This window comes from Primulina tabacum, chromosome 10, assembly GCF_025594145.1.
Source record: "Primulina tabacum isolate GXHZ01 chromosome 10, ASM2559414v2, whole genome shotgun sequence".
NCBI classification, from domain to species: domain Eukaryota; kingdom Viridiplantae; phylum Streptophyta; class Magnoliopsida; order Lamiales; family Gesneriaceae; genus Primulina; species Primulina tabacum.
This window is the reverse complement of record NC_134559.1, coordinates 16,298,572-16,324,596: the sequence shown is the minus strand read 5'-3', so window position 1 is coordinate 16,324,596 and position 26,025 is coordinate 16,298,572. Positions and strand designations below refer to the sequence as shown.

The following is a 26,025-nucleotide window of genomic DNA, read 5'->3' as shown; positions in this document are numbered from 1 at the left end:
CTATTTTCTTCGTCTTATTTTTTTTCTATTTTCAGGGAACATTTAGCGATTTTTGTTGTCGTGAACCGGTGCTGATAAGATCGATTAGGGGGGATAATCATTGAGCTACAATAGCTCGGTTCTTGAAATATTGAACACCGATGAATTAAATCGAGTTTGGTTAAAAACTAAGCGGAAGATACTCGAAATAATCCTTCGTAGAAACCGATTAAATATTTTGTAAATCATTTAAAATATATGCAAGTTGAATGAGTAAAAATATTCAGTTGAAGTATTTTATCAAACACTTGGTATGCAATATTTTTATATTTGAAGAACACATAAAATGCTTCAACAATGCATCTTTAAAAACAGTGAAAATGATAAGCAAATGCAATAAACAAATAGACACGAATTTGTTTATGGATATTCGGATATTTCAAACACTCCTACGTCATCCCTTTTTCCTCTTGGGAAGGATCCACTAGAAGACTTTGATTTATACAACTATTTCTACAAACCCATTCCGGATTTCAGTTTGTGCTGAACCAGTAATTTCATCCTCATTTATCAGCATCTTAAGTTTTGATTCAGACTTTGACTTCTGAAGATGATTTGTAGATCATCGTCTTATCTTTCCAACGCATACTGAATCGCTTCATTTCAATAACCGAGCTAAGAGATATGACCAAAATACCGCAGCTGCTCAAACTCAACTGATTGCTGTTTTCGTGTGATCATTTCGGTAATTGAGCGATCAGTTAGACCATCATAACATCCGATTTTGCCCAACTGACGTGAAATAAGATTTGTTCCGAATTGAGTTTTCTAATCAGTCCAGTTTGCGGATTGTCATTTGGATAATCCAGTTGAGAGATATCATCAAAATACCAAAGCTAGCCAGAAATTCAGTTTGTGCAAAATTCAGTTTCAGCTTGCTTCTTGTATTTGCAATTTCACACTTGAGGAAATATGTTAGAAACACAATAACAAGTTTTGTTAACATCAAAATCAAGATTGCGAACTTGAAAAGTTCCAACAGGTGATGTGCGAAAGGGTATGACGCAGATTACTCCGGAGACTGTTTACTCATTAAAAACAATTATTTCAACTGTTTTAGCCATAATTTACGTAAACGGTCGCCACGAGGACTTCCCAGGGAGGTCACCCATCCTAGCTCTACCATCGTGCCAGAACGCTTAACTTCATGGTTCTGATTGGACGAGAGCAGTGCCGCGTGTTGTCTATCGCCGCCCGCACCACACGTACTCGAGGGATATAAGAATAAACATCCCACTCAATGTCGGGTGCGATCATACCAGCACTAATGCACCGGAACCCATCAGAACTCCGAAGTTAAGCGTGCTTGGGCGACAGCAGTACTAGGATGGGTGACCCCCTGGGAATTCCTCGTGTTGGACCCCTTTTCGTGTTTTTCTATTTTTGATTATTTGTTGACAGACGATTTTCGGCTCAAATCATCTGAATCTCGATCGGGACCAGATAAGAAATGTGAAATCAACGTAGCTCGGGCACTGCCGGATTTGAACAAAATTGTAGCCTAATTTGATTGTAAACGGGCAAACGAACGAGATTGATTAATCCGCAATGAGATGGCGAGATTTTAGCCAAATTCCTTCCCTAAGACCATCTAATTTGCGATTTTTCGCTTCTGTTAATCTTCCGTTTCCTCGAAAAATCCGCTTAGTAAGTCCGAAATTCGATTCCAGTTTCATTTTATTGTATCAAGGCATAATAATAGCTTTACATTCGCTATTTACTTATTCTTATTTTTTTCACTTTTCTGGGAACATTTAGCGATTTTTGTTGTCGTGAGCCGGTTCTGTGCGGTAGGGTATGACGCAGATTACTCCGGAGACGGTTAACTCATTAAAAACAATTATTTCGACTATTTTAGCCATAATTTACGGAAACAGTCGCGACACGAGGACTTTCTAGGGATGTCACCCATCCTAGCTCTACCATCGCACCAGAACGCTTAACTTCATTGTTTTGATTGGGCGAGAGCAGTGCCGCGTGTTGTCCATCGCCGCACGCTCCACACGTACTCGAGGGATATAATAATAAACATCCCACTCAATGTCGGATGCGATCATACCAGCACTAATGCACCGAATCCCATCAGAACTTCGAAGTTAAGCGTGCTTGGGTGGGAGCAGTACTTGGATGAGTGACCCGCTGGGAAGTCCTCGTTTGCATCACTTTTCGTGTTTTTCTATTTTTGATTACTTGTTGACAGACGATTTTCGGCTCAAATCATCTGACTCTCGATCAGGATAAGAGAAGAAATGTGAAATCAACGTAGCTCGGGCACTGCCGGATTTGGACAAAATTGTTGGCTAATTTGATTGTAAACGGGCAAACGAACGAGACTCATTCTCCGCAATGAGCTGGCAAGATTTTAGCCGAATTCCTTCTCTAAGACCCTCTAATTTGCGATTTTTCGCTTCTGTTAAGCTTTCGTTTCCTAGATAAATCCGCTTAGGAAGTCCGAAATTCGATTCCGGTTCCATTTTATCGGATCCCAGGCATAATAATAGCTTTTCATTCGCTATTTTCTTCATCTTATTTTTTTTATTTTCTGTGAACATTTAGCGATTTTTGTTGTCGTGAGCCGGTGCTGTGCGGAAGGGTATGACGCATATTACTCCGGATACGGTTAACTCATTAAAAACAATTATTTCAACTATTTTAGCCATAATTTACGTAAACGGTCGCGACAGGAGGACTTCCCAAGGAGTATGACGTATGACGTAGATTACTTCGGAGACGGTTATCTCATTAAAAACAATTATTTCGACTGTTTTATCCATAATTCACGTAAACGGTCGCTACACGAGGACTTGCCAAGGAGGCCACCCAAAATAGCTATGCCATCGCGCGAGAACGCTTAACTTTATGGTTCTGATTGGGCGAGACCAGTGCCGCGTGTTGTCCATCGCCGCCCGCTCAACACGTACTCGAGGGATATAAGAATAAACATCCCACTCAATGTCGGGTGCGATCATACCAGCAATTATACACCGGATCCCATAAGAACTCCGAAGTTAAGCGTGCTTGGGCGAGAGCAGTACTTTGATGGATGACCCCCTGGGAAGTACTCGTGTTGCATCCCTTTTCGTGTTTTTATTTTTTTGATTACTTGTTGACAGACGATTTTCGGCACAAATCATCTGACTCTCGATAAGGACCAGAGAAGACATGTGAAATCAACGCAGCTCGGGCACTGCCGGATTTGGACAAAATTGTAGGCTAATTTGATTGTAAACGGGCAAACGAACGAGACTCATTACTCCGCAATGAGCTGGCGAGAATTTAGCCGAATTCCTTCTCTAAGACCCTCTAATTTGCGATTTTCCGCTTCTGTTAAGCTTCCGTTTCCTCGAGATATCTGCTTAGGAAGTCCGAATATCTATTCCGGTTCAATTTTATCGTATCTCAGGCATAATAATAGCTTTACATTCGCTTTCTTCTTCTTATTTTTTTCTATTTTCTTGGAACATTTAGCGATTTTTTTTTTCTCGTGAGCCGGTGCTGTGCAGAAGGGTATGACGCAGATTACTCCATAGACGGTTAACTCATTAAAAACAGTTATTTCGACTGTTTTAGCCATAATAAACGTAAACGTTCGCGACACGAGGACTTCCCAGGGAGGTCACCCATCTTAGCTCTGCCATCGCGCCAGAACGCTTAACTTCATGGTTCTGATTGGACGAGAGCAGTGCCGCGTGTTGTCCATCGCCGCCCGCTCCACACGTACTCGAGGGATATAAGAATAAACTACCAACTCAATGTCGGTTGCGATCATAATAGGACTAATGCACCGGTTACGCCCCTGGGAAGTCCTCGTGTTGCATCCTTTTTCATGTTTTTTTATTTTTGATTACTTATTGACATACGATTTTCGTCTCAAATCATCTGAATCTCGATCGGTACCAGATAGGACGTGAAATCAACGTAGCTCGGGCGCTGCGGGATTTGGACAAAATTGTAGCCTAATTTGATTGTAAACGGGCAAACGAACAAAACTCATTAATCCGCAATGAGCTGGAGAGATTTTAGCCGAATTCATTCTCTAAGACCCTCTAATTTGCAATTTTCCGCTTCTGTTAAGCTTTCGTTTCCTCGAGAAATCCGCTTAGGAAGTCCGAAATTCGATTCCGGTCTTACTTTATCGTATCCCAGGCATAATAATAGCTTTACATTCGCTATTTTCTTCTTCTTATTTTTTTTCTATTTACTAGGAACATTTAGCGATTTTTGTTGTCGTGAGCCAGTTCTGTGCGGTAGCGTATTACGTAGAATACTCTGGAGACGGTTAACTCATTAAAAACAATTATTTCGACTGTTTTATCCATAATTTACGTAAACGGTCGCGACACGAGGACTTCCCAGGCAGGTCACCCATCCTAGCTCCACTATCGCGCCAAAACGCATAACTTCATGGTTCTGATTGGGTGAGAGCAGTGCCGCGTGTTGTCTATCGCCGCTCGCTCCACACGTACTCTAGGATATAAGAATAAACATCCCACCAAATGTGGGGTGCGATCATACCAGCAATAATGCACCGGATTCCACCAGAACTCCGAAGTTAAGCGTGCTTGGGCGAGAGCAGTACTAGGATGGGTGACCCTCTAGGAAGTCCTCGTGTTGTACCCCTTTTCATGTTTTTCTATTTTTGATTACTTGTTGACAGAAGATTTTCGGCTCAAATCCTCTGAATCTCGACCGGGACCAGATAAGACGTGAAATCAACGTAGCTTGGGCACTGCCGTATTTGGACAAAATTGTAGCCTAATTTGATTGTAAACGGGCAAACGAACGAGACTCATTCTTTGCAATGAGCTGGCGAGATTTTAGCCGAATTCCTTCTCTAAAACCCTCTAATTTGCGATTTTTCGCTTCTGTTAAGCTTTCGTTTTCTCGAGAAATCCACTTACGAAGTCTGAGATTCGATTCCGGTTTCATTTTATCGTATCTCAGGCATAATAATAGCTTTACATTCGCTTTCTTCTTCTTATTTTTTTCTATTTTCTGGGAACATTTAGCGATTTTTGTTCTCGTGAGCCGGTGCTGTGCAGACGGGTATGACGCAGATTACTCCAGAGACGGTTAACTCATTAAAAACAGTTATTTCGAATGTTTTAGCCATAATAAACGTAAACGTTCGCGACACGAGGACTTCCCAGGGAGGTCACCCATCTTAGCTCTGCCATCGCGCCAGAACGCTTAACTTCATGGTTCTGATTGGACGAGAGCAGTGCCGCGTGTTGTCCATCGCCGCCCGCTCCACACGTACTCGATTGATATAAGAATAAACTACCAACTCAATGTCGGTTGCGATCATACTAGCACTAATGCACCGGTTACCCCCCTGGGAAGTCCTCGTGTTGCATCCTTTTTCGTGTTTTTTTTATTTTGGATTACTTATTGACATACGATTTTCGGCTCAAATCATCTGAATCTCGATCGGTACCAGATAGGACGTGAAATCAACGTAGCTCGGGCGCTGCGGGATTTGGACAAAATTGTAGCCGAATTTGATTGTAAACGGGCAAACGAACAAAACTCATTAATCCGCAATGAGCTGGAGAGATTTTAGCCGAATTCCTTCTCTAAGACCCTCTGATTTGCAATTTTCCGCTTCTGTTAAGCTTTCGTTTCCTTGAGAAATCCGCTTAGGAAGTCCGAAATTCGATTCCGGTCCCATTTTATCGTATCCCAGGCATAATAATAGCTTTACATTCGCTATTTTCTTCTTCTTATTTTTTTTCTATTTACAAGGAACATTTAGCGATTTTTGTTGTCGTGAGCCGGTTCTGTGCGGTAGCGTATTACGTAGAATACTCCGGAGACGGTTAACTCATTAAAAACAATTGTTTCGACTGTTTTATCCATAATTTACGTAAACGGTCGCGACACGAGGACTTCCCAGGGAGGTCACCCATCCTAGCTCCACCATCGCGCCAAAACGCATAACTTCATGGTTCTGATTGGGTGAGAGCAGTGCCGCGTGTTGTCTATCGCCGCTCGCTCCACACGTACTCTAGGATATAAGAATAAACATCACACTAAATGTCGGGTGCGATCATACCAGCAATAATGCACCGGATTCCACCAGAACTCCAAAATTAAGAGTGCTTGGGCGAGAGCAGTACTAGGATGGGTGACCCCCTAGGAAGTCCTCGTGTTGTATCCCTTTTCGTGTTTTTCTATTTTTGATTACTTGTTGACAGACGATTTTCGGTTCAAAACTTCTGAATCTCGATCGGGATCAGATAAGACATGTGAAATCGACGTAGCTCGGGCACTGCCGGATTTGGAAAAAATTGTAGCCTAATATTATTGTAAATGGGTAAACGAACGAGACTCATTACTCCGCAATGTGCTGGCGAGATTTTAGCCGATCTTCTTCTCTAAGACCCTCTAATTTGCGATTTACCGCTTCTGTTAAGCTTTCCGTTACCTCGAGAAATCCGTTTAGGAAGTCTGAAATTCGATTCCGGTTCCATTTTATCTTATCCCAGGCATAATAATAGCTTTACATTCGCCATTTTTTTCTTCTTATTTTTTTTCTATTTTCTGGGAATATTTAGCGATTTTTGTTGTCGTGAGCCGGTTCTGTGCGGAAGGGTATGACCCAGATTACTCCGGAGACGGTTAACTCATTAAAAACAATTATGTCGACAGTTTTATCCATAATTTACGTAAACTGTCGCGACACGAGGACTTCCAAGGGAGGTCACCCATCCTAGCTCTGCCATCGCGCCAGAACGCTTAACTTCATGGTTCGGATTGGGCGAGAGCAGTGCCGCGTGTTGTCCATCGCCGCCCGCTCCACACATACTCGAAGGATATAAGAATAAACATCCACTCAATGTCGGGTGCGATCCTACCAGCACTAATGCACCGGATCCCATCAGAACTCCGAAGTTAAGCGTGCTTGGGCGAGAGCAGTACTAGGATTGGTGACCCCCTGGGAAGTCCTCGTATTGCACCCTTTTCGTGTTTTTCTATTTTTGATTACTTGTTGACGGACGATTTTCGGCTCAAATCATCTGAATCTCGATCGGGAACAGATAAGACATGTGAAATCAACGTAGCTCGGGCACTGCCGGATTTGTACAAAATTGTAGCCTAATTTGATTGTAACGGGTAAACGAACGAGTCTCATTACTCCGCAATGAGTTGGCGAGATTTTAGCCGAATTTCTTCTCTAAAACCCTTTAATTTGCGATTTTCCGCTTTTGTTAAGCTTCCGTTTCCTCGAGAAATCCGCTTAGGAAGTCTGAAATTCGATTCCGGTTCCATTTTATCTTATCCCAGGCATAATAATAGCTTTACATTCGCTATTTTTTTCTTCTTATTTTTTTCTATTTTCTTGGAATACTTAGCGATTTTTGTGGTCGTGATCCGGTTCTGTGCCGAAGGGTATTACGTAGATTACTCCGGAGACGGTTATCCGAATTCCTTCTCTAAGACCCTCTAATTTGCGATTTTCCGCTTCTGTTAAGTTTTCGTTCCCTCGAGAAATCCGCTTAGGAAGTTCGAAATTCGATTTCGGTTCCATTTGATCGTATCCTAGGCATAATAATAGCTTTACATTTACTATTTTCTTCTTCTTATTTTTTTCTTATTTGCTGGTAACATTTAGCGATTTTTGTTGTCGTGAGCCGGTTCTGTGCGGAAGGGTATGACGCAGATTACTCCGGAGACGGTTAACTCATCAAAAACAATTATTTCGACTGTTTTATCCATAATTTACGTAAACGATCACGACACGAGGACTTCCCAGGGAGGTCACCCATCCTAGCTCGGCCATCGCGCCACGAGGACTTTCCAGGGAGGTCACCCATCCTAGCTCGGCCATCGCGCCAGAACGCTTAACTTCATGGTTCTGATTGGGCGAGATCAGTGCCGCGTGTTGTCCATCTCCGCCCACTCCACACGTACGCGAGGCATATATGAATAAAAATCCCACTCAATGTCGGGTTCGACCATTCCAGCACTAATGCCTTGGATCCCGTCTGAACTCCGAAGTTAAGCGTTCTTGGGCGAGAGCAGTACTAGGATGGGTGACCCCCTGGGAAGTCCTGGTGTCGCACTTCTTTTCGTGTTTTTCTATTTTTGATTACTTGTTGACTGACGATTTTCGGCTCAAATCATCTGAATCTCGATCGGGACCAGATAAGACATGTGAAATCAACATAGCTCGGGCACTGCCGGATTTCGACAAAATTGTAGCCTAATTTGATTGTAAACGGGCAAACGAACGGAGACTAATTACTCCGCAATGAGCTGGCAAGATTTTAGCCGAATCCCTTCTCTAAGACCCTTTAATTTGCGATTTTTCGCTTCTTTTAAGCTTCCGTTTCATCGATAAATTCGCTTAGGAAGTCCGAAATTCGATTCCGGTTCCATTTTATCGTATCAAAGGAATAATAATAGCTTTACATTCGCTATTTTATTCTTCTTAATTATTTTTCTATTTTCCGGGAACATTTAGCGATTTTTGTTGTTGTGAGCCGGTTCTGTGCGGAAGGGTATGACCCAGATTACTCCGGAGTCTATTTACTCATTAAAAACAATTATTTCTACGGTTTTAGCCATAATTTACATAAACGGTCGCGACACAAGGACTTCCCAGGGAGGTCACCCATCCTAGCTCTGCCATCGCGCCAGAATGCTTAACTTCATGGTTTTGATTGGGCGAGAGCAGTGCCGCGTGTTGTCCATCGTCGACCGCTCCACACGTACTCGAGAGATATAAGAATAAACATCCCACTCAATGTCGGGTGCGATAATACCAGCACTAATGCACCGGATCCCATCAGAATTCCGAAGTAAAGCGTGCTTGGCGAGAGCAGTACTAGGATGGGTGACCCCCTAGGAACTCCTCGTGTTGCACCTGTTTTCGTGTTTTTCTTTTTTTTTATACTTGTTGACAAACGATTTTCGGCTCAAATCCTCTGAATCTCGATCGGGACCAGATAAGACATGTGAAATCAACGTAACTCGGGCACTGCCGAATTTGGAAAAAATTGTAGCCTAATTTGATTGTAAACGGGAAAACGAACGAGACTCCTTACTCCGCAATGAGCTGGCGAGATTTTAGCCGAATTCATTCTCTAAGACCCTCTAATTTGCAATTTTCCGCTTCTGTTAAGCTTCCGTTTCCTCGAGAAATCCGTTTAGGAAATCCGAAGTTCGATTCCGGTTCCATTTTATCGTATCCCATGCATAATAATAGCTTTACATTCGCTATTTTCTTCTTCTTATTTTTTTCTAATTTTTGGGAACATTTAGCGATTTTTGTTGTCGTGAGCCGGTTCTGTGCGAGGGGTATGACGCAGATTACTCCTGAGACGGTTAACTCATTAAAAAGAATTATTTCGACTGTTTTATCCATAATTTACTTAAATAGTCGCGACACGAGGACTTCCAAGGGAGGTCACCTATCCTAGCTCAGCCATCGCTCCAGAACGTTTAACTTCATGGTTCCGATTGGGCGAGAGCAGTTCCGCGTGTTGCCCATCGCCGCCCGCTCCACACGTACTCAAGGGATATAAGAATAAAAATCCAACTCAATGTAGGGTGCGATCATACCAGCACTAATGCACCGGATCCGATCAGAACTCCGAAGTAAAGCGTGCTTGGACGAGAGCAGTACTAGGATGGGTGACCCTTGGGAAGTCCTCGTGTTGCACCCCTTTTCGTGTTTTTCAATTTTTGATTACTTGTTGACAGACGATTTCCGGCTAAAATCATCTGAATCTCGATCGAGACCAGATAAGACATGTGAAATCAACGTAGCTCGGGCACTGCCTGATTTGGACAAAATTGTAGCCTAATTTGATTGTAAACGGGCAAACGAACGAGACAAATTACTCCGCAGAGAGCTGGCTAGATTTTAGCCGAATTCCTTCTCTAAAACCCTCTAATTTGCGATTTTCCGCTTCTGTTAAGCTTGCGTTTCCTCGAGAAATCCGCTTAGGAAGTCCGAAATTCGAATTCGGTTCAATTTTATCGTATCCCAGGCATAATAATAGCTTTACATTCGCTATTTTCTTCTTCTTATTTTTTTCCTATTTTCAGGGAACATTTAGCGATTTTTGTTGTCGTGAGCCGGTTCTGTGCGGAAGGGTATGACGTAGATTACTCCGGAGACGGTTAACTCATTTAAAACAATTATTTCGGATGTTTTATCCATAATTTACGTAAACAGTCGCGACACGAGGACTTCCCAGGGAGGTCACCCATCCTAGCTCTGCCATCGCGCCAAAAGGCTTAACTTCATGGTTCCGATTGGGCGAGAGCAGTGCCGCGTGTTGTCCATCGCCGCCCGCTCCACACGTACGCGAGGGATATAAGAATAAACATCCAACTCAATGTCGGGTGCGATCATACCAGCACCAATGCACCGGATCCCATCAGAACTGCGAAGTTAAGCGTGCTTGGGCGAGAGCAGTACTAGGATGGGTGACCCCTCTGCGAAGTCCTCGTGTTGCACCCCTTTTCATGGTTTTCTATTTTTGATTACTTGTTGACTGACAATTTTCGGCTCAAATCATCTGAATCTCGATCGTGACCAGATAAGACATGTGAAATCAACGTAGCTCGGGAACTGCCGGATTTGGACAAAATTGTAGCCTAATTAGATTGTAAACGGGAAAACGAACGAGAATCATTACCCTGCAATGAGCTGGCGAGATTTTAGCCGATTTCTTTCTCTAAAACCCTCTAATTTGCGATTTTCCGCTTATGTTAAGCTTTCGTTTCCTCGAGAAATCCGCTTAGGAAGTTCAAAATTCGATTTCGGTACCATTTTATCGTATCCTAGGCATAATAATTACTTTACATTCGCTATTTTCTTCTTCTTATTTTTTTCTATTTTTTGGGAACATTTAGCGATTTTTGTTGTCGTGAGCTGGTTCTGTGCGGATGGGTATGACGCAGATTACTCCTGAGATGGTAAACTCATTAAAAACAATTTCTTCGACTGTTTTATCCATAATTTACGTAAACGATCACGACACGAGGACTTCCCAGGGAGGTCACCCATCCTAGCTCGGCCATCGCGCCAAAACGCTTAACTTCATGGCTCCGATTGGGCGAGACCAGTGCCGTACGCGAGGGATATAAGAATAAACATCTCACTCAATGTCGAGTGCGATCATGCCAGCACTAATGCACCGGATCACATCAAAACTTTGAAGTTAAGCGTGCTTAGGCGATAGCAGTATTAGGATTGGTGACCTCCTGGGAAGTCCTCGTGTTGCACCTTTTTTCATGTTTTTCTATTTTTGATTACTTGTTGACAGACGATTTTCGCCTCAAATCATCTGAATCTCGATCGGGACCAGATAAGATGTGAAATCAACGTAGCTCGGGCACTGTCGAATTTGGACAAAATTGTAGCCTAATTTGATTGTAAACGGGCAAACGAACGAGACTCATTCTCCGCAATGAGCTGGCGAGATTTTAGCCGAATTCTTTCTTTAAGACCCTCTAATTTGCGATTTTTCGCTTCTGTTAAGCTTCCGTTTTCTCGAGAAATCCACTTACGAAGTCCGAGATTCGATTCCGGTTTCATTTTATCGTATCGCAGGCATAATAATAGCTTTACATTCGCTATTTTCTTCTTCTTATTTTTTTTCTATTTTCTGGTAACATTTAACGATTTTTGTTGTCGTGAGCCGGTTCTGTGCGGAAGGGTATGACGCAGATTACGCCGGAGACGGTTAACTCATTAAAAACAATTATTTCTACTGTTTTTGCCATAATTTACGTGAACGGTCGCGACACGAGGACTTCCCAGGGAGGTCACCCATCCTAGCTCTGTCATCGCGCAAGAATTCTTAACTTCATGGTTCTGATTGGGCGAGAGCAGTGCCGCGTGTTGTCCATCGTCGCCCGCTCCACTCGTACTCGAGGGATATAAGAATAAGCATCCCACTCAATGTCGGGTGCGATCATACCAGCACTAATGCACCGGATCCCATCAGAACTCCGAAGTAAAGCGTGCTTGGGCGAGAGCAGTACTAGGATGGGTGATGGACCCCCTGGGAAGTCCTCGTGTGGCACCCCTTTTCATGTTTTTCTATTTTTCATTACTTGTTGACAGACGATTTTCGGCTCAAATCATCTGAATCTCGATCGTGATCAGATAAGACATGTGAATCAACGTAGCTCGGGCACTGCCGGATTTGGACAAAATTGTAGCCTAATTAGATTTAAACGGGCAAATGAACGAGACTCATTACTCCGCTATGAGCTGGCGAGATTTTAGCCGAATTTCTTCTTTAAGACCCTCTAATTGCGATTTTCCGCTTCTGTTAAGCTTCTGTTTCCTCGATATATACGCTTACGAAGTCCAAAATTCATTTCCGGTTTCATTTTATTGTATCCCAGGCAAAATAATAGAGTTACATTCGCCATTTTCCTATTATTATTTTTTTTTCTATTTTCAGGGAACATTTAATGATTTTTGTTGTCGTGAGCCGGTTCTGTGCGGAAGGGTATGACGCAGATAACTCCGGTGATGGTTAACTCATTAAAAACAATTATTTCTACTGTTTTAGCCATAATTTACGTAAACGATCGCGACACGAGGACTTCCCACGGAGGTCACCCATCCTAGCTCTTCTGTCGCGCCAGAACGCTTAATTTCATGGTTCTGATTGGGCGAGAGCAGTGCCGCATGTTGTCCATCGTCGCCCGCTCCACACGTACTCGAGGGATATAAGAATAAACATCCCACTCAATGTCGGGTGCGATCATACCAGCACTAATGCACCGGATCCCATCAGAACTCCAAAGTAAAGCGTGCTTGGACGAGAGCAGTAATAGGATGGGTGACCCCCTGGGAAGTCCTCGTGTTGCACCCCTTTTCGTGTTTTTCTATTTTTGATTACTTGTTGATAGACGACTTTCGCCTCAAATCATCTGAATCTCGATCGGGACCAGACAAAACATGTGAAATCAACGTAGCTCGGGCACTGCCGGATTTGGACAAAATTGGAGCCTAATTTGATTGTAAACGGGCAAAGGAACGAGTCTCATTACTCCGCAATGAGCTAGCGAGATTTTAGCCGAATTCCTTCTCTAAGATCCTCTAATTTGCGATTTTCTGCTTCGTTTAAGCTTCCGTTTCCTCGAGAAATCAAATTAGGAAGTTCGAAATTCGATTCCAGTTCTATTTTATCGAATCCCAAGCATAATAATAACTTTACATTCGCTATTTTCTTCTTCTTCTTTTTTTCTATTTTCTGGGAACATTTAGCGATTTTTGTTGTCGTGAGCCGGTTCTGTGCGGAAGGGCATGACGTAGATTACTCCGGAGCTGGTTAACTCATTAAAAACAATTATTTTGACTGTTTTATCCATAATTTACGTAAACGGTTGCGACACGAGGACTTCTCAGGGAGGTCACCCATCCTAGCTTTGCCATCGCGCCTGAACGCTTAACTTCATAGTTCTGATTGGGCGAGAGCAGTGCCTCGTGTTGTCCATCGCCGCCCGCTCCACACGTACTCAAGGGATATAAGAATAAACATCCCACTCAATGTCATGTGCGATCATACCAGCACTAATGCGCTGGATCCCATCAGAACTCCGAAGTTAATCGTGCTTGGGCGAGAGCAGTACTAGGATGGTTGACCCCCTAGGATGTCCACGTTTTGCACCCCTTTTCGTGTTTTTCTAATTTTGATTACTTGTTGACAGACGATTTTGGGCTCAAATCATCTGAATCTCGATCAGGACCAGATAACACATGTGAAATCAACGTAGCTCGGGCACTGCTGGATTTGGTCAAAATTGTAGGCTAATTTGATTGTAAACGGGCAAACGAACGAGACTCGTTCACACGCAATAAGCTGACAAGATTTTAGCCGAATTTCTTCTCTAAGACCCTCTAATTTACGATTTTCCGCTTCTGTTAAGCTTCCTTTTCCTTGAAAAATCCGTTTAGGAAGTCCGAAATTTGATTCCGGTTCCATTTTATCGTATCCCAAGAAAATAATAATAGCTTTACATTCATCATTTTCTTCTTCTTTTTTTTTCTATTTTCTGGGAACATTTAGCGATTTTTGTTGTCGTGAGCCGGTTTTGGGCGGAAAGGTATGACGCGGATTACTCCGGAGACGGTTACCTCATTAAAAAAAATTATTTCGACTTCTTTAGCTATAATTTACGTAAACGGTCGCGACACGAGGACTTCCCAGGGAGGTCACCCATCCTACCTCTGCCATCGCGCCAGAACGCTTAACTTAATGGTTTTGATTACTTGTTGACGGACGATTTTAGGCTCAAATCATTTGAATCTCGATCGGGACCAGATAAGACATGTGAAATCAACGTAGGTCGTGCACTGCCGGATTTGGACAAAATTGTAGCCTAATTTGATTGTAAACGGGCAAACGAACGAGACTCATTACTCCGCAATGAGCTGGCAAGATTTTAGCCGAATTCATTCTCTAAGAACCTCTAATTTGCAATTTTCCGCTTCTTTTTAGCTTCCGTTTCCTCGAGAAATCCGCTTAGGAAGTTCGAAATTTGATTCCGGTTCCATTTTATCGTATCCCAGGCATAATAATAGCTTTACATTCGCTATTTTCTTCTTTTTTTTTTTTCTATTTTCTGGGAAAATTTAGAGATTTTTCTATTCGTGAGCCGGTTCTGTGCGGAAGGGTATGACGTAGATTACTCCAGAGACGATTAACACATTAAAAACAATTATTTCGACTGTTTTATCCATAATTTACGTAAATGGTCGTGACACGAGGACTTCCTAGGGAGGTCACCCATCCTAGCTCTGCCATCGCGCCAGAACGCTTAACTTCATAATTCTGATTGGGCGAGAGGAGTGCCGCATGTTGTCCATCGCCGCCCGTTCCACACGTACTCGAGGGATATAAGAATAAACATCCCACTCAATGTCGGGTGGGATCATACCAGCACTAATACACCGGATCCCATAAGAACTCCGAAGTTAACCGTGCTTGGGCGAGAGCAGTACTAGGATGGGTGACCCCCTGGAAGTCCTCATGTTGCACCCCTTTTCGTGTTTTTCTATTTTGATTACTTGTTGACAGACGATTTTCGGCTCAAATCATCTGAATCTCGATCGGAACCAGATAAGACATGTGAAATCAACGTAGCTCGGGCACTGCCGGATTTGGACAAAATTGTAGCCTAATTTGATTGTAAACGGGCAAACGAACGAGACTTTCTACTCCGCAATGAGCTGGCGAGATTTTAGCCAAATTCCTTCTCTAAGACCCTCTGATTTGCGATTTTCCGCTTCTATTAAGCTTCCGTTTCCTCGAGAAATCCGCTTAGGAAGTACGAAATTCGATCTCGGTTCAATTTTATCGTATCCCAGGCATAATAATAGCTTTACATTCGCTATTTTCTTCTTCTTATTTTTTTCTATTTTCTTGGAACATTTAGCGATTTTTGTTGTCGTGAGCCGGTTATGTGCGGAAGGGTATGACGCAGATTACTCCGGAGACAGTTAACTCATTAAAAACAATTATTTCGACTGTTTTAGCTATAATTTACGTAAACGGTCGCGATAGGAGAACTTCCCAGGGAGATCACCCATCCTAGCTCTGCCATAGAGCCAGAACGCTTAACCTCATGGTTTTGATTGGGCGAGAGCAGTGCCGCATGTTGTCAATCGCCGCCCCCTCCACACGTACTCGAGGGATATAAGAATAAACATCCCACTCAATGTCGGGTGCGATTATACCAGAACTAATGCACCGGATCTCATCTGAACTATGAAGTTAAGCGTGCTTGGGCGAGAGCATTACTATGATGGGTGACCCCCAGGGAAGTCCTCGTGTTGCACCCCATTTCGTGTTTTTTTATTTTTGATTATTTGTTGAAAAGCGATTTTCGGCTCAAATCATCTGAATCTCGATCGGGACAAGATAAGGCATGTGAAATCAACGTAGCTCCGGGCACTGCCGGATTTGGACAAAATTGTAGCCTAATTTGATTGTAAACGGGCAAACAAAAGAGACTCGTTACTCTCCAATGAGCTGGCGAGATTTTAGCCGAATTTCTTCGCTAAGACCCTCTAATTTGCGATTTTCCGCTTCTGTTAAGCTTCCGTTTCCTCGAGAAATCCGTTTAGGAAGTCCGAAATCCGATCCCGGTTCAATTTTTTCGTATCCCAGGCATAATAATAGCTTTACATTCTCTATTTTCTTCTTCTTATTTTATTTTCTATTTTCTGGGAACATTTAGCGATTTTTGTTGTCGTGAGCCGGTTCTGTGCGGAAGAGTATGACGTAGATTACTTCGGAGACGGTTATCTCATTAAAAACAATTATTTCGACTGTTTTATCCATAATTCACGTAAACGGTCGCTACACGAGGACTTCCCAGGGAGGTCAACCATCCTAGCTCTGCCATCGCGCCAGAACGCTTAACTTCATGGTTCTGATTAGGCGAGAGCAGTGCCGCGTGTTGTCCATCGCCGCCCGCTCCACATGTACGTGAGGAATATAAGAATAAACATCCCACTCAATGTCGGGTGCGATCATACCAGCACTAATGCACCGGATCCCATTAAAACTACGAAGTTAAGCGTGATTGGGAGAGAGCAGCTACTAAGATGGGTGACCCCCTGGGAAGTCCTCGTGTTGCACCCCTTTTCGTGTTTTGCTATATTTGATTACTTGTTGACAGACGATTTTCGTCTCAAATCATCTGAATCTCGATCGGGACCAGATAAGACATGTGAAATCAACGTAGCTCGGGAACTGCCAGATTTGGACAAAATTGTTGCCTAATTTGATTGTAAACGGGCAAACAAACGAGACTCATTAATCCGCAATGAGCTGGCGAGATTTTAGCCGAATTCCTTCTCTAAGACCCTTTAATTTGCAATTTTCCGCTTCTGTTAAACTTCCGTTTCCTCGAGAAATCCGCTTAGGAAGTTCGAAATTGGATTCCGGTTCCATTTTATCGTATCCCAGGCAAAATAATAGCTTTACATTCGCTATTTTCTCCTTCTTAATTTTTTTTCTATTTTCTGGGAACATTTAACGATTTTTGTTGTCATGAGCCGGTTCTGTGTGGAAGGGTATGACGTAGATTACGCCGGAGATGGTTAACTCATTAAAAACAATTATTTTGACTGTTTTATCCATAATTTACGTAAACGGTCGCGACACGAGGACTTCTCAGGGAGGTCACCCATCCTAGCTCTGCCATCGCACCAGAACGCTTAACTTCATGGTTCTGATTGGGCGAGAGCTGTGCCTCGTGTTGTCCATCGCCGCCCGCTCTACACGTTCTCGAGAGATATAAGAATAAACATCCCACTCATTGTCGGGTGTGATCATACCAGCACTAATGCACCGGATCCCATCAGAAATTTGAAGTTAAGTGTGCTTGGTCGAGAGCAGTACTAGGATGGGTGACCCCCTTGGAAGTCCACGTTTTGCACCCCTTTTCGTGTTTTTCTATTTTTGATTACTTGTTGACAGACGATTTTTGGCTCAAATCATCTGAATCTCGATCAGGACCAGATAAGACAAGTGAAATCAACGTAGCTCGGGCACTGCCGGATTTGGACAAAATTGTAGGCTAATTTTATTGTAAACGGGCAAACGAACGAGACTCATTACACCGCAATGAGCTGGCAAGATTTTAGCCGAAGTTTTTCTTAAAATCCCTCTAATTTACGATTTTTCGCTTCTGTTAAGCTTCCGTTTCCTCGAAAAATCCGTTTAGGAAGTCCGAAATTTGATTCCGGTTCCATTTTATCGTATCCCAAGCAAAATAATAGCTTTACATTCGCTATTTTCTTCTTCTTATTTTTTTTTTCTATTTTCTGGGAACATTTAGCGAGTTTTGTTTTCGAGAGCCGGTTCTGTGCGGAAGGGCATGACGTCGATTACTCCGGAGATGGTTAACTCATTAAAAGCAATTATTTTGACTGTTTTATCCATAATTTACGTAAACGGTCGCGACACGAGGACTTCCCAGGGAGGTCAGCCATCCTAACTCTGCCATCGCGCCAGAACGCTTAACTTCATGGTTTTCATTCCTTGTTGACAGACGATTTTCGGCTCAAATCATCTGAATCTCGATCGGAACCAGATAAGACATGTGAAATCAACGTAGCTCGGGCACAGCCGGATTTGGACAAAATTGTAGCCTAATTTGATTGTAAACGGGCAAACGAACGAAAATCATTACTCCGCGATTATCTTGCGAGATTTTAGCCGAATTATTTTTCTAAGACCCTCTAATTTGCGATTTTCCGCTTCTGTTAAGCTTCTGTTTCCTCGAGAAATCCGCTTAGGAAGTTTGAAATTCGATTACGGATCCATTTTATCGTATCTCAGGCATAATAATAGCCTTACATTCGCTATTATTTTCTATTTATTTTTTTTTCTATTTTCTGGGAACATTTAGCGATTTTTTTTGTCGTAAGCCGGTTCTGTGCGGAAGGGTATGATGCCGATTACTCCGGAAATGGTTAACTCGTTAAAAACAATTATTTCGACTGTTTTATCCATAATTTACGAAAACGGTCGCGACACGAGGACTTCCTAGGGATGTCACCCGTCCTAGCTCTACCATCGCGCCAGAACGCTTAACTTCATGGTTCTGATTGGGCGAGAGCAGTGCCGCGTGTTGTCCATCGCCGCCCGCGCCACACGTACTCGAGGGATATAATAATAAACATCTCACTCAATGTCAGGTGCGATCATAACAACACTAATGCACCTGATCCCATCAGAACTCCGAAATTAAGCGTGCTTGGGGAGAGTAGTACTAGGATGGGTGACCCCCTGGGAAGTCCTCGTGTTGCACCCCTTTTCATGTTTTTCTATTTTTGATTATTTGTTGACAGACGATTCTCGGCTCAAATCATCTGAATCTCGATCGGGGCCAGATAAGTGATGTAAAATCAACGTAGCTCGGGCACTGTCGGATTTGGACAAAATTGTAGGCTAATTTTATTGTAAACGGGCAAACGAACGAGACTCATTACTCCGCAATGAGCTGGCGAGATTTTAGTCGAATTCTTTCGCTAAGACCCTCTAATTTGCGATTTTCCGCTTTTCTTAAGCTTCTGTTTCCTCGAGAAATCTGTTTAGGAAGTCCGAAATTTGATTACGGTTCCATTTTATCGTATCCCAAGCATAATAATAGCTTTACATTCGCTATTTTCTTCTTCTTATTTTTTTTCTATTTTCTGGGAACATTTTGCGATTTTTATTATCGTGAGCCGGTTCTATGCGGAAGGGTATGACACAGATTACTCCGAAAGCGGTTAACTCATTAAAAACAATTATTTAGACTGTTTTTAATATAATTTACGTAAACGGTCGCGACACGATGACTTCTCATGGAGGTCACCCATCCTAGCTCTGCCATCGCGCCAGAACGCTTAACTTCATGGTTCTTATTGGGCGAGAGCAGTGCCGCGTGTTGTCCATCGCCGCCCGCGCCACACGTACTCGTGGGATATAAGAATAAACATCCCACTCAATGTCGGGTGCTATCAAACCAGCACTAATGCACCGGATCTCATCAGAACTCCGACGTTAAGCGTGCTTGGGCGAGAGCAGTACTAGGATGGGTGACCCCCTAGGAAGTCCTCGTGTTGCACCTCTTTTCGTGTTTTTCTATTTTTGATTATTTTTTGACAGACGATTTTTGGCTCAAATAATCTGAATCTCGATCGTGACCATATATGACATGTGAAATCAACGTGGCTCGGGCACTGCTGGATTTGGACAAAATTGTAGGCTAATTTGATTGTAAACGGGCAAACGAACGAGACTCATTACTCCGCAATGAGGTGGCGAGATTTTAGCCGAATTCCTTCTCTAAGACCCTCTAATTTGCGATTTTCCGCTTCTGTTAAGCTTCCATTTCCTCGAGAAATCCGCTTAGCAAGTTTGAAATTCGATTGCGGTTCCATTTTATCGTATCCCTGTCATAATAATAGCTTTACATTCGCTATTTTCTTCTTCTTATTTTTTTTTTCTATTTTCTGGGAACATTTAGCGATTTTTGTTGTCGTGAGCCGGTTCTGTGCGGAAGGGTATGACGCAAATTACTCCTTAGGCAGTTAACTCATTAAAAACAATTATTTCGACTAGTTTAGCCATAATTTACGTTAACGGTCGCGACACGAGGAATTTCTAGGGAAGTCACCCATCCTAGCTCTGCCATAACGCTTAACTTCATGGTTCTGATTTGGCGAGAGCAGTGCCGCGTGTTGTCCATCGCCGCCCGCGCCACACGTACTCGAGGGATATAAGAATAAACATCCCACTCAAGGTCGGGTGCGATCATACCAGCACTAATGCTCCGGATCCCAGCAGAACTACGAAGTTAAGCGTGCTTGGGCGAGAGCAATAATAGGATGGCTGACCCCCTGGGAAGTCCATGTGTTGCACCCTTTTTCGTGTTTTTCTATTTTTTATTACTTGTCGACAGACGATTTTTGGCTCGAATCATCTGAATCTCGATCGGGACCATATAAGACGTGTGAAATGAAAGTAGCTCGGGCACTGCCGGATTTGGACAAAATTGTAGCCTAATTTGATTGTAAACGGGCAAACGAACGAGACTCATTACTCCGCAATGAGCTGGCGAGATTTTAACCGAATTCCTTCCATAAGACCCTCTAATTTGCGATTTTCCGCTTCTGTTAAGCTTTCGTATCCGCGAGAAATCCGTTTAGGAAGTCCAAAATTCGATTCCGCTTCCATTTTATCGTATCCCAGGCATAATAATAACTATACATTCGCTATTTTCTTCTTCTTATTTTTTTTTTCTATTTTCTGTGAACATTTAGCGATTTTTGTTGTCGTGAGCCGGTTCTGTGCGGAAGTGTATGACGCAGATTACTCTAGAGACGGTTAACTCGTTAAAAATAACAGCACTAATTCACCTGATCCCATCAGAACTCCGAAGTTAAGCGTGCTTGGGGAGAGTAGTACTAGGATGGGTGACCCCCTGGGAAGTCCTCGTGTTGCATCCCTTTTCATGTTTTTCTATTTTTGATTATTTGTTGACAGACGATTTTCGGCTCAAATCATATGAATCTCGATCGGGACCAGATAAGACATGTGAAATCAACGTAGCTCGGGCACTGCCGGATTTGGACAAAATTGTAGGCTAATTTGATTGTAAACGGGCAAACGAACGAGACTCATTACTCCGCAATGAGCTGGCGAGATTTTAACCGAATTCCTTCCATAAGACCCTCTAATTTGCGATTTTCCGCTTCTGTTAAGCTTCCGTATCCGCGAGAAATCCGTTTAGGAAGTCCAAAATTCGATTCCGCTTCCATTTTATCGTATCCCAGGCATAATAATAGCTTTACATTTGCTATTTCTTCTTCTTATTTTTTTTTTCTATTTTCTGTGAACATTTAGCGATTTTTGTTGTCGTGAGCCGGTTCTGTGCGGAAGGGTATGACGCAGATTACTCTGGAGACGGTTAACTCGTTAAAAATAATTAGTTCGACTGTTTTTGGCACAATTTACGTAAACGGTCGCGATACGAGGACTTCCCAGGGAGGTCACCCATCCTAGCTCTGCCATCGCGCCAGAATGCTTAACTTCATGGTTTTGATTGGGCGAGAGCAGTGCCGCGTGTTGTACATCGCCGCCCGCGCCACACGTACTCGAGGGATATAAGAATAAACATCCCACTCAATGTCAGGTGCGATAATAGTAGCACTAATGCACCGGATCCCATCAGAACTCCGAAGTTAAGCGTTCTTGAGCGAGAGCAGTACTAGGATTGTGACCCCCTGGGAAGTCCTCGTGTCGCACCCCTTTTCGCGTTTTTCTATTTTTGATTACTTTTTTACAGACTATTTTCGGCTCAAATCATCTGAATCTCGATCGGGACCAGATAAGACATGAGAAATCAGCGTAGCTCGGACACTGCCGGATTTGGACAAAATTGTAGCCTAATTTAAATGTAAACGGGCAAACGAACGAGATTCATATCTCCAGAAGGAGCTGGCGAGATTTTAGCCGAATTCCTTCTTTAAGACCCTTTAATTTGCGATTTTCCGCTTCTGTTAAGCTTCTGTTTCCAAGAAAAATCCGTTTACGAAGACCGAAATTCGACTCATGTTCCATTTTGTCGTATCACAGGCATAATAATAGATTTACATTCGCTATTTTCTTCTTCTTATTTTTTTTTCTATTTTTTGGGAACATTTAGCGATTTTTGTTCTCGTGAGCCGGTTCTGTGCGAAAGGGTATGACGCAGATTACTCCGGAGACGGTTAACTCATTAAAAACAATTATTTCGACTGTTTTATCCATAATTTACGTAAACGGTCGCGACACGAGGACTACCCAGGGAGGTCACCCATCCTAGCTCTGCCATCGCGTCAGAACGCTTAACTTCATGGTTCTTATTGGGCGAGAGCAGTGACGCGTGTTGTCCATCGCCGCCTACGCCACACGTACTCGAGGGATATAAGAATAAACATCCCACTCAATGTCGGGTGCGATCATACCAGCACTAATGCACCCCTTTTCGTGTTTTTCTATTTTTGATTACTTGTTGACAGACGATTTTCGGCTCAAATCATCTGAATTTTGATCGGGACCAGATAAGACATGTGAAATCAACGTAGCTCGGGCACTACAAGTTTTGGACAAAATTGTAGCCTAATTTGATTGTAAACGGGTAAACGAACGAGACTCATTACTCCGCAATGAGCTGGCGAGATTTTAGCCGAATTCCTTCTCTAAGACCCTCTAATTTGCGATTTTCCGTTCTGTTAAGCTTCCGTTTCCTCGAGAAATCCGTTTAGGAAGTCCGAAATTCGATTTCGTTTCCATTTTATCTTATCCCAGGCATAATAATAGCTTTACATTTGCTATTTTCTTCTTCTTATTTTTTTTTCTATTTTCTGGGAACATTTAGCGATTTTTGTTGTCGTGAGCCGGTTCTGTGTAGAAGGGTATGACAAAGATTACTCCGGAGACGGTTAACTCATTAAAAGAAATTATTTCGACTGTTTTATCCATAATTTACGTAAACGGTCGCGACACTAGGACTTCCCAGGGAGGTCACCCATCCTAACTCTGCCATCGCGTCAGAACGCTTAACTTCATGGTTCTGATTGGGCGAGAGCAGTGCCGCGTGTTGTCCATCGCCGCCTGCGCCACACGTACTCGAGGGATATAAGAATTAACATCCCACTCAATTTCGGGTGCAATCATACCAGCACTAAAGCAACGGATCCCATCTGAACTCCAAAGTTAAGCGTTCTTGGGCGAGACCAGTACTAGGATGAGTGACCCCGACCCCTTGGGAAGTCCCCGTGTTGCACCCCTTTTCGTGTTTTTCTATTTTTGATTACCTGTTGACAGACGATTTTCGGCACAAATCATTCGAATCTCGATCGTGACCAGATAAAACATGTGAAATCAACGTAGCTCAGGCAATGCCGGATTTGGACAAAATTGTTGCCTAATTTGATTGTAAACGGGAAAACGAACGAGTCTCATTACTTTGCAATGAGCTGGCGAGATTTTAGCCGAATTCCTTCTCTAAGACCCTCTAATTTGCGACTTTCCGCTTCGGTTAAGCTTCCGTTTTTCCTCGAGAAATCCGTTTAAGAAGTCCGAAATTCGATTCCGGTTCCATTTTATCGTATCCCAAGCATAATAATAGCTTTACATTCGTTCTTTTTTCATCTTATTTTTTTTATATTTTCTTGGAACATTAGCGATTTTTGTTGTCGTGAGCCGGTTCTGTGCGGAGACGGTTAACTCATTGAAAACAATTATTTCGACTGTTTTAGCTATAATTTACGTAAACGGTCGCGACACGAGGATTTTCCCAGGGAGGTCACCCATCCTAGCTCTGCCATCACGCCAGAGCGCTTAACTTCATGGTTCTGATTGGACGAGAGCAGTTCCGCGTGTTGTCCATCGCCGCCCGCGCCACACGTACTCGAGGGATATAAGAATAAACATCCCACTAAATGTCGGGTGTGATCATACCAGCAATAATGCACCGGATCCCATGAGAACTCCGAAGTTAAGCGTGCTTGGGCGAGAGCAGTACTAGAATAGGTGACCCCCTGAGAAGTCCTCGTGTTGCACCCCTTTTCGTGTTTTTCTATTTTTGATTACTTGTTGACAGACGATTTTCGGCTCAAATCATCTGAATCTCGATCGGGACAAGATAAGTCTTGTGAAATCAACCTAGCTCGGGCATTGCCGGATTTGGACAAAATTGTAGCATAATTTGATTGTAAACGGGCAAACGAAAGAGACTCATTACTCCGCAATGAGCTGACGAGATTTTAGCCGAATTCTTTTTCTAAGACCCTCTAATTTGCGATTTTCCGCTTCTGTTAAACTTCTGTTTCCTCGAGAAATCCATTTAGGAAGTCCAAAATTAGATTCCGGTTCCATTTTATCGTATCACAGGCATAAAAATAGCTTTACATTCGCTATTTTCTTTTTCTTATTTTTTTTATTTTCGGGGAACATTAGAGATTTTTGTTGAAGTGAGCTGGTTCTGTGCGGAAGGGTATGACGCAGATTACTCCGGAGACGGTTAACTCATTAAAAACAATTATTTCGACTGTTTTAATCAAAATTTATGTAAACGGTCGCGACACGAGGAATGCCAGGGAGGTCACCCATCCTAGCTCTGCCACCGCGCCAGAACGCTTAACTTCAGTACTAGTATGGGTGACCCCCTGGGAAGTCTTCGTGTTGCACCCCTTTTCGTGTTTTTCTATTTTTGATTACTTGTTGTTAGACGATTTTCGGCTCAAATCATCTGAATCTCGATCGGGACAAGATAAGTCATGTGAAATCAACCTAGCTCGGGCATTGCCGTATTTGGACAAAATTGTAGCTAAATTTGATTGTAAACGGGCAAACGAACGAGACTCATTACTCCGCAATGAGCTGGCGAGATTTTAGCCGAATTCTTTTTCTAAGACCCTCGAATTTGCGATTTTTCGCTTCTGTTAAGCTTCTGTTTCCTCGAGAAATCCGTTTAGAAAGTCCAAAATTCGATTCCGGTTCCATTTTATCGTATCTCAGGCATAATAATAGCTTTACATTCGCTATTTTCTTCATCTTATTTTTTTTCTATTTTTTGGGAACATTTAGCGATTTTTGTTGTCGTGAGCCGGTTCTGTGCGGAAGGGTATGACGCAGATTACTCCGGAAATGGTTAACTCATTAAAAACAATTATTTCGATTGTTTTAGCTATAATTTACGTAAACGGTCGCGACATGAGGAATTCCCAGGGAGGTCACCCATCCTAGCTCTGCCATCGCGCCAGAACGCTTAACTTCATGGTTCTAGTTGGGCGAGAGCAGTGCCGCGTGTTGTCCATCGCCGCCCGCGCCACATGTACTCGATGGATTTAAGAATAAACATCCCACACAATGTCGGGTGCGATCATAAAAGCACTAATGCACTGGATCCCATCAGGACTCTGAAGTTAAGCGTGCTTGGGCGAGAGCAGTACTAGTATGGGTGACCCCTGGGAAGTCTTCGTGTTGCACAGCTTTTGGTGTTTTTCTATTTTTGATTACTTGTTACAGACGATTTTCGGCTCAAATCATCTGAATCTCGATCGGGACAAGATAAGTCATGTGAAATCAACCTAGCTCGGGCTTTGCCGGATTTGGACAAAATTGTAGCTAAATTTGATTGTAAACGGGCAAACGAACGAGACTCATTACTCCGCAATGAGCTGGAGAGATTTTAGCCGAATTCCTTCTCTAAGACCCTCAAATTTGCGATTTTACGCTTCTGTTAAGGTACCGTTTCCTCGAGAAATCCGCTTAGGAAGTCCGAAATTCGATTCCGGTTTCATTTTATCGTATCCCAGGCATAATAATAGCTTTACATTCGCTATTTTCTTATTCTTATTTTTTTTTTCTATTTTCTGGGAACATTTAGCGATTTTTGTTGTCGTGAGCCGGTTCTGTGCGGAAGGGTATGACGCAGATTACTCCGAAGACGGTTAACTCA

At 42.9% G+C, this 26,025-nt stretch overlaps 17 non-coding genes and 9 pseudogenes across 17 annotated transcripts; all 26 read left to right on the top strand.

Annotated features, from left to right (window-relative positions):
- Positions 1-1,284: 1,284 nt before the first annotated feature.
- LOC142517224 (5S ribosomal RNA) lies at positions 1,285-1,403 on the top strand. Its single transcript, XR_012812982.1, has one exon. It is a non-coding gene; the product is annotated as a 5S ribosomal RNA (ribosomal RNA).
- A 681-nt stretch (positions 1,404-2,084) lies between these two features.
- LOC142509881 (5S ribosomal RNA) lies at positions 2,085-2,202 on the top strand. Its single transcript, XR_012808027.1, has one exon. It is a non-coding gene; the product is annotated as a 5S ribosomal RNA (ribosomal RNA).
- A 794-nt stretch (positions 2,203-2,996) lies between these two features.
- Positions 2,997-3,115, top strand: LOC142516406 (5S ribosomal RNA). Its single transcript, XR_012812202.1, has one exon. It is a non-coding gene; the product is annotated as a 5S ribosomal RNA (ribosomal RNA).
- Positions 3,116-4,540: 1,425 nt separating this feature from the next.
- Positions 4,541-4,659, top strand: LOC142506409 (5S ribosomal RNA). Its single transcript, XR_012804703.1, has one exon. It is a non-coding gene; the product is annotated as a 5S ribosomal RNA (ribosomal RNA).
- Positions 4,660-6,080: 1,421 nt separating this feature from the next.
- Positions 6,081-6,199, top strand: LOC142509536 (5S ribosomal RNA). The gene has a single exon (XR_012807705.1). It is a non-coding gene; the product is annotated as a 5S ribosomal RNA (ribosomal RNA).
- A 683-nt stretch (positions 6,200-6,882) lies between these two features.
- On the top strand, positions 6,883-7,001 carry LOC142514095 (5S ribosomal RNA). The gene has a single exon (XR_012810006.1). It is a non-coding gene; the product is annotated as a 5S ribosomal RNA (ribosomal RNA).
- A 988-nt stretch (positions 7,002-7,989) lies between these two features.
- Positions 7,990-8,108, top strand: LOC142510875 (5S ribosomal RNA; annotated as a pseudogene).
- Positions 8,109-8,793: 685 nt separating this feature from the next.
- Positions 8,794-8,911, top strand: LOC142509666 (5S ribosomal RNA). The gene has a single exon (XR_012807829.1). It is a non-coding gene; the product is annotated as a 5S ribosomal RNA (ribosomal RNA).
- A 681-nt stretch (positions 8,912-9,592) lies between these two features.
- LOC142516568 (5S ribosomal RNA) lies at positions 9,593-9,710 on the top strand. Its single transcript, XR_012812355.1, has one exon. It is a non-coding gene; the product is annotated as a 5S ribosomal RNA (ribosomal RNA).
- Positions 9,711-10,393: 683 nt separating this feature from the next.
- On the top strand, positions 10,394-10,513 carry LOC142506550 (5S ribosomal RNA). The gene has a single exon (XR_012804839.1). It is a non-coding gene; the product is annotated as a 5S ribosomal RNA (ribosomal RNA).
- Positions 10,514-11,165: 652 nt separating this feature from the next.
- On the top strand, positions 11,166-11,284 carry LOC142512521 (5S ribosomal RNA; annotated as a pseudogene).
- A 680-nt stretch (positions 11,285-11,964) lies between these two features.
- On the top strand, positions 11,965-12,087 carry LOC142517192 (5S ribosomal RNA). The gene has a single exon (XR_012812952.1). It is a non-coding gene; the product is annotated as a 5S ribosomal RNA (ribosomal RNA).
- Positions 12,088-12,768: 681 nt separating this feature from the next.
- LOC142515366 (5S ribosomal RNA) lies at positions 12,769-12,887 on the top strand. The gene has a single exon (XR_012811216.1). It is a non-coding gene; the product is annotated as a 5S ribosomal RNA (ribosomal RNA).
- Positions 12,888-13,569: 682 nt separating this feature from the next.
- On the top strand, positions 13,570-13,688 carry LOC142509809 (5S ribosomal RNA). The gene has a single exon (XR_012807959.1). It is a non-coding gene; the product is annotated as a 5S ribosomal RNA (ribosomal RNA).
- A 1,253-nt stretch (positions 13,689-14,941) lies between these two features.
- On the top strand, positions 14,942-15,059 carry LOC142507725 (5S ribosomal RNA). Its single transcript, XR_012805973.1, has one exon. It is a non-coding gene; the product is annotated as a 5S ribosomal RNA (ribosomal RNA).
- A 681-nt stretch (positions 15,060-15,740) lies between these two features.
- Positions 15,741-15,859, top strand: LOC142509450 (5S ribosomal RNA). Its single transcript, XR_012807623.1, has one exon. It is a non-coding gene; the product is annotated as a 5S ribosomal RNA (ribosomal RNA).
- A 685-nt stretch (positions 15,860-16,544) lies between these two features.
- Positions 16,545-16,664, top strand: LOC142511852 (5S ribosomal RNA; annotated as a pseudogene).
- A 684-nt stretch (positions 16,665-17,348) lies between these two features.
- Positions 17,349-17,467, top strand: LOC142508889 (5S ribosomal RNA). Its single transcript, XR_012807087.1, has one exon. It is a non-coding gene; the product is annotated as a 5S ribosomal RNA (ribosomal RNA).
- A 1,258-nt stretch (positions 17,468-18,725) lies between these two features.
- Positions 18,726-18,843, top strand: LOC142511542 (5S ribosomal RNA; annotated as a pseudogene).
- A 683-nt stretch (positions 18,844-19,526) lies between these two features.
- On the top strand, positions 19,527-19,645 carry LOC142516512 (5S ribosomal RNA). Its single transcript, XR_012812303.1, has one exon. It is a non-coding gene; the product is annotated as a 5S ribosomal RNA (ribosomal RNA).
- Positions 19,646-20,322: 677 nt separating this feature from the next.
- On the top strand, positions 20,323-20,441 carry LOC142510633 (5S ribosomal RNA; annotated as a pseudogene).
- A 471-nt stretch (positions 20,442-20,912) lies between these two features.
- LOC142512830 (5S ribosomal RNA) lies at positions 20,913-21,020 on the top strand (annotated as a pseudogene).
- A 689-nt stretch (positions 21,021-21,709) lies between these two features.
- On the top strand, positions 21,710-21,827 carry LOC142511211 (5S ribosomal RNA; annotated as a pseudogene).
- A 1,398-nt stretch (positions 21,828-23,225) lies between these two features.
- LOC142511333 (5S ribosomal RNA) lies at positions 23,226-23,350 on the top strand (annotated as a pseudogene).
- A 659-nt stretch (positions 23,351-24,009) lies between these two features.
- On the top strand, positions 24,010-24,128 carry LOC142516356 (5S ribosomal RNA). The gene has a single exon (XR_012812155.1). It is a non-coding gene; the product is annotated as a 5S ribosomal RNA (ribosomal RNA).
- Positions 24,129-25,438: 1,310 nt separating this feature from the next.
- On the top strand, positions 25,439-25,556 carry LOC142512236 (5S ribosomal RNA; annotated as a pseudogene).
- The last annotated feature ends 469 nt before the right edge of the window (positions 25,557-26,025 follow it).